Here is a 7,019-nt window from a genome sequence, read left to right on the forward strand (position 1 = left end):
ATTTCTTCTCTTTGCTGCTTGCTTTCCATTTATTCACCCTGTGCTTCGGGCGGGCTCCTGAAATCACATCAAAACTAGAAAAAAATTATCCCAAACAAGGATTATTATAAAGAGATTTCATATGCTAGGAAAGTGAAGTTCCAACACAAGAATTAAATTTTGCCCCAGTTTATCATCAAATGACTTTTGCGAAAGTCACATCATTATAGGAATCAAAGAGAATGACTCGATTATAAGGTGAGTATGATAGGAATCAAATGAATTGACTTAACTAAAAGGTATGTCTTTTAGGGGTCAAGGAGAATGACTAGACTAAAAGGTACGTCTTATAAGAATCAAGGGAGAAGACGACTAAAAGGTGCGTCTTACTAGGAATCAAGGGAGATGACTCGACTAAAAGGTACATCTTATAGGAATCAAAGGGAATGACTCGACTAAAAGGTACGTCTTCTAGGGGCCAAAGGGAATGACTCGACTAAAAGGTACATCTTATAAGAATCAAAGGGAATGACTCAACTAAAAGGTATGTCTTATAGGAATCAAAGGAGATGACTCGACTAAAAGATACGTCTTATAGGAATCAAAGAAAATAACTCGACTAAAAGGTACGTCTTCTAGGGGCCAAAGGGAATGACTCGACTAAAAGGTACGTCTTATAGGAATCAAAGGGAATGCCTCAACTAAAAGGTATGTCTTATAGGAATCAAAGGAGATGACTCGACTAAAAGGTACGTCTTATAGGAATCAACGGATGATTCAACTAAAAGGTACGCCTAATAGGAATCAAGGGTGATGAATCGACTAAAAGGTACATCTTATAGGAATCACGGGGGACGACTCGACTAAAAGGTATGTCTTATAGGAATCAAGGAGGATGACTCAACTAAAAGGTACGTCTTATAGGAATCAAAGGGAGATAACTCGACTAAAAGGTACATCTTATAGGAATCCAGGGAAATGACTCAATTAAAAGTTATGCCTTGTAGGAATCAAGGGGGATGACTAGACTAAAAGGTACGTCTTTTAGGGGTCAAGGGGTATGAATCGACTAAAAGGTACGTCTTCTAGGAATCAAGGGGGATGACTCGACTAAAAGGTACGCCTTATAGGAGTTAAGGTTTAATTTAAGAAGTGTATCACCCAACAAATGAAAACTAAAATCCCTGGACAGGAAAGTGTTTCTCCGAGGGATATAAGATGATGAATTTTTACCATTATTTAATCATCAAACCTGTGCAGCAACATTGCTTCCTGCATTTGTAAAAGCGAGAAATTAGGGGCCTTGATTTCTAGGCTTTGAAATCCTTGATTTGAAGGTGACATGTGTTCCTATTTCATGCAAAGAAAAGTTGTGAGTTTAAAAACATGGAGGCAGGTTTGTGGCTTTGGCTTTCGTGGCAAACTCTCTTGCCGTCATCACATTTAACCTTGCTTCCAACTATTACATATACCATTAACTTGATGGATCATTGACCCAAACTCAGATTATTAAGAGTGACTTTGAAACAAATACAATATCTTTGCTTTGCCATGCTCCTCAGATAAACCCTTTGAACTTTGGTATTTCCATGAGGTCCCAGACTTGTCTATTGATAAAACTTTCTGCATGCCTTATTTCGGCTCACAATCATATCTCTTTCATGTGTTGGCCTTTTGTCTCGCTTTTTGCAATTGAAGAAGCTGGTAGCCAATTTTAAAATCTTTTCTCACTTGTTTTGACACGGACTTGACTCAAAGATAAGAACCAAAAAAAAAAGAATGACAATTTTTGTTTGTATAACTAACTCAAGAAAGATAAAATAAAAATAAAGAGAAGAAGGAAAAGACAATAAATGTCCCCTTTTGAAACAAAGAAACAAAAAATTCATCTAAAAATGACAGTCAACACTAATGATTATGGCATGCATTTTGGATTAAGCAGCTTGATCTTTTCATCTAAACTTTCTACCCATTGTTGTTGAGTTAATGGCCTTGAAACTTAGTTGTTTCCTTAGGTCAATTGTATTTAAGACCCCATTCGGCTAGAGGTGCCTTGAAGGGTTTTCGCCAACAAGATTCTGTCATTTTCTTTTCCTCATCTCACTATTGCCTTATGGTGTCTGTAAGGGTTTTCCACTAATGAGACTCTCTTATCTTCGTTTCCCTTAACTAACAGTCGTCTTATGGTGACCATGAGAGTTTTCACCGATAAGACTCTCTTATTTTTATCTCTCTTAACTTACCATCATCTTATGGTTCTCGTGAGGGTTTTCACCAATAAGACTCTCTCATTTTTATTTCTCTCCTGATTTTTTATGTTGAGGAAGACAAGTAGTTCCCAAATGCATCATCATATCCCTTGCATGCTTAGCCTTAACATCCTTAAAGATTGATCTGAAGGTCTTTCTTTGGTTGTAACTTGGCTTTTGGATAGGGTTAGAAAGAAAGGATGGCATGGGGCCCAAACGACACTTAAAGTTAGGTAGGACTTACAACTTTTGGAATCGACTCAAACAATAAGGATTAACTCATGCCCCAGTTTCTTTTGACTAGGTGACTCTAAATTATTTATTTGGTTGGACCGAGCCAGGAGTAGGGCAGCCTACGTATCTCACCCTCGAGAGAGAAGGATCAGATCATGCATAGTTCTGGCAGCTTGTTCTTTCACTTGATTCTATTTTTTTTCTTTTGTTGACTCTTTTTCTCTTTAGGACTCTTCTGACTTTATTTTTCTTGACTCATTTTTTCTTTCTTTTTTGACACATTATTTTTGAATTTTGTTGACTCTATCTTGATTCAAAAAAAGAGGTATGAAAGAAAATAACACTAAGGCCCAAAGGGGGTAAACAAAGGATGACACAATGTTTGGATAGCAGAATGAAATGCCTTCATCATATCAATTGTTAAAAATGCTAGTACATAGCATGCAATGTGAAAGTGCACGATTAAGATCACTTATGAAATGTTTTACAACACTAACTTGCCCCGAGCATGTGTGCCACCTCTTTTTCTTCACTTTCCCGTCATGCAACTCTACTTTATTGTACATTCCTCATGCTGAAGGACTCATGACTTCGTGGAGCTAATTTTCTTCCTGTTCCTTTTGACATAGGATCACACATTCACTACTAGACCTAATTGAGATATGTCTTTCAATTGATGACTGTGTTATTCTCACGATTCTCAAAATAATAGACTTAATTTTCAAAGAAGGCTTCAACTTGATCACCAAATGCCCCAGAACTCTATCTATTTTCTCAGATGCTCTCTTTTTCTAACTTTAACCCTCTGATTCAATGTTTATGCTTAAACTGGATTTTAAGATCTGGCTGTAAATTTCACTAGCATGTCATGTCACTAGAATCAACATAAAATATACTATGTAAAGAAAACAAACAAACAACACATATTTAAAACACAGAAAAATGGGACACTTCATTTAATAAAAATAAAAGATATAAGGGTTTGAACATAACGACAAAGGGACAAAACAGATAGATCCCTAACTACAACCCTGAAATTCGGATAACAGAACATAAAACAAAACAAACTACCAGACCTTTTCCTAGTAGGGAGGGGTGACTTCTCAATTGCTCAGCCTAACATCTTAGACACTGGTTTGCATATCAGCATGACTAGAGCTTCCCTCACTGTCAATGTTCTGCACCATAATTGATTTATCTTGAATCATATTTTCAATTTCTCTTTTCAGAGCACGACAATCTTCAATACTGTGACCCTGAACATCAGAATGATATGCACATCGTACATTAAGATAAAAACTTCTTAAATGTAGGTCAGGAGTATACCCAAGGAGAGGAGTGATCATGCCCTGCCATACCAATCTATGGAATAAACTGGCACAGGATTCCCCAATAGGAGTGAAATTATCTTTTTCCTTCCTCCTCTTTGCAAACTTTGGCCTCGGATGAAACTTGAATTTAGAGGTTCCTTGGTAAATTTGTGGGGGTCGAGGATGATCTTGAGAGACAGGTGCATGCTATTGTGGATAACAAGATGGATGGCATACAATTGTGCATTGTTCAAAGGATATTAAGGAAGTGGAATGGGATTTCTTGGATTTTGGGGAAAGAAACCTTGTTGCAAGTGGTTATGTGGATCTAATATGTAAGCTCAGGATTGAGGATGATAGTATTGGTGGGTTGGACCTCTCAAACTCTACTTTAGCCCTGGCATGACAATAGGTGCGTTTCCCTTCTTCTTTCTTTCAGTTTCCCTTGGTTGATTGCAATGTCGTGCCAAATGTTTCATAGAATCCTTCTGTCCATCAGGCTCCCCAAATTTTGATGTCTCAAAGCTAGGAGGAAGGTTAACACTTAAAGACATGCCCCAGTTTTTATATGAAACATCTTCATAGCCTACAAGTCCCAAGGAACTTTTCATATCATTTTCTACACTCTTAACGTTACCAACCATTTTCTCTAGCTCTTTTAGCATGCTAGGCTTCTTAGTAAGAAATTTTGCGGTCCACTTAATTTAATGGTAGGCTCAAGAGTATAATAATGATCATTAAGAGTATTGAGCGTGGATTCACTAGTGGACTGGGGAAGTACAATCGTTGGATTGATAGCCAAAGTGGAAGTCTTAGTAGAAGGTTGAGCAACAAAAGCACAAACAGTATGTGGTGTTGTGAATGTGGTAGACTTATACTGAGGAGCAAAAGAAAGAGTGGTGGAAGTATTGAGGTGCATTTGACGTGGAATGAATTCTAAGAGGCATTCTGTGGTGCATCAACAACAATAGTAGGAAACTGACTTTGCAATTTTGGTGGAAGACTCAAGGTATTTGCAGGGTCAAAAGTAGGGAACGGAGGTGGAGGCAGCCCACTGGCCCAAGCTCGATACATTTCCATCATTTGTTGTCTCAGTCTCAAATTCTCTTCCTTTAAACTCTCAATTTCCTGACTCTTTATTTCATCTATGGTGCCACTCTCTATATCCGTGTTGGACACAACTAAATCTTCTTGTGATTTGGTGTGATATGGAGGACCATCCAGGAAGTCACAAACCAACCACCTTAAACTAACTGAACAAGAGGCAACAAATATGTTAGAGTTCAACATTTTCCAAAACCTCTTTTTTTTTCTTGAAAAGATCACCGAGCCCAAGAAGGGCAACTACGTATCTCACTCCCAAGAGAGGAGAATCAGGTGTGCGTAGTTCGTGAAGTCTTGCCAAAATGGAAAATTAAACTCTTTTTCTTTTTCTTTTTCTTGAAATTTTAAGAAGAAAAGAAAAATGACAAATTGTCAAAAGAATAGACGAAAATCTTTTTGAATTTTTCGACTTTAATAACCTATACAAAATGAAACCTAGGATTACCAAAGAAACTTTTTTTGGGTTTTCAATTTTCCATTTCATACGAAAATGAAACTTGAACCTATTAAAGTAAAATCTTTTGTAGTTTTCTTTCAAAGATGTATATGAAACACCTACTCTAAATGAAGAGTTAAGAAAATCTTTTTGGATTTTTGAATAAGATCAACCAAAAATGAAACCTACGACTATTGAGGAATTTTTTTTTTTTTTTGTATTTTTATTTTCAAGACATGTATGAAGCACCTACTCTAAATGAAGAGTGAAGAAAATCTTTTTGAATTTTTTTTTAATAAGATCCCCGAACCAACAATAGGCTGCCTACGTATCTCACATCCCGGAAGAGGAGAATCAGGGATGCGTAGTTCATCTAGGTTGAACAAATAAGGATTAAAACGAACTAAGACTTGACTTGAGAGACGCGGTTACAGACGGATGATGAAAATAAAATCTTTTGGATTTTCAATTAGACACTTCACACAAAACTAACACCAATAACTATGAAAGAGAAAAAATCTTTTTGGTATTATCGCTATATGGAATGTACAAAACTTCTGTCATCTTTTTTTTTTCCTTTTATAAAAATCTCCTATAAAAAAATCTTTTGAAAATTTTGAATTATGAATGCATGGTAAAGAAAAAAAAGGAAACTCTTTTTGATGTTTTTTGAGAAAATGAGTGCAAATGGTAAAAAATCTTTTTAAATTTTTAGATTGTGAAAAAAAATCAAAAGCCATAAAGAACTCTAAAAATTTACGAAACTCTCTCTTTTTTTCTTTTCTACTCACCTTTTTTCTATTTTTTTCAACATTTCTTGCCTACGCACTTGACTCTAAAAGACTGATCCACGAACAAAGATTCCGACTAAGGGGGAAGGTGTTAGGAACCCCTCGGTCCCGTGGTTCGACCACGATCGCTTGGTGGAGCATATCAGCTAATTTGATATTATGAATGTATCAACCACACAAAAACACACAAAATAATCAATCAATCAAACAAACAAAACAAATTCAAAATTATAGTGTCCAATCCGATTATTACAACCTGAAAAAAATAAAAAAGGGTATTGAAAGGTAAACCTATCCTAATCCTAAACTACGCTCCAATGCTTTACCCGATGCCCTGGGCCTTCACCGCGAACGTCTTCTGAGAACAAGGTACTTCGGGGCATTTCCCGATGAATAAGTACATAAGATCTCAAGGCATTCCCCGGTAAAATGAATACATCCTCAATTTTGTGCGTTAAAATAGAAAGAACCATTCAACAAATATTCACACATTCAATAAGTCACCATGTTCCGTTTTTACAATTTGTCTACCCAAACTTAGTATTTTCCTACCCATTCATCGATCTAAATCATGATAATATCAATTTCAACAATATCCAACAGTGAATCAAAACTAATCAACGTTCAACTTATTCGATTATTAATTTCCCCAAATTTTATTCAAGGTTACAATAAAACAGTTCACGATTACCATTTTCAAAAATCCACAACCAAATAATTCTATATTAATATTCACATCACACCCAAAATAAGAGAAAATTGAGACTATATCCATCAATCACGCATATATAATAAAGTCAAAATGAGAATGAAATAGAATTGGACCTTAATGCCTCTTTCAATTGATTTAAAGAAGAGAATAAAGAGCCGTCCCGAGAACCTCAATGAATACCGACTCAAATATCAACCAAACTTC

Source organism: Capsicum annuum, unplaced genomic scaffold (assembly GCF_002878395.1).
Source record: "Capsicum annuum cultivar UCD-10X-F1 unplaced genomic scaffold, UCD10Xv1.1 ctg5260, whole genome shotgun sequence".
Lineage (NCBI taxonomy): Eukaryota > Viridiplantae > Streptophyta > Magnoliopsida > Solanales > Solanaceae > Capsicum > Capsicum annuum.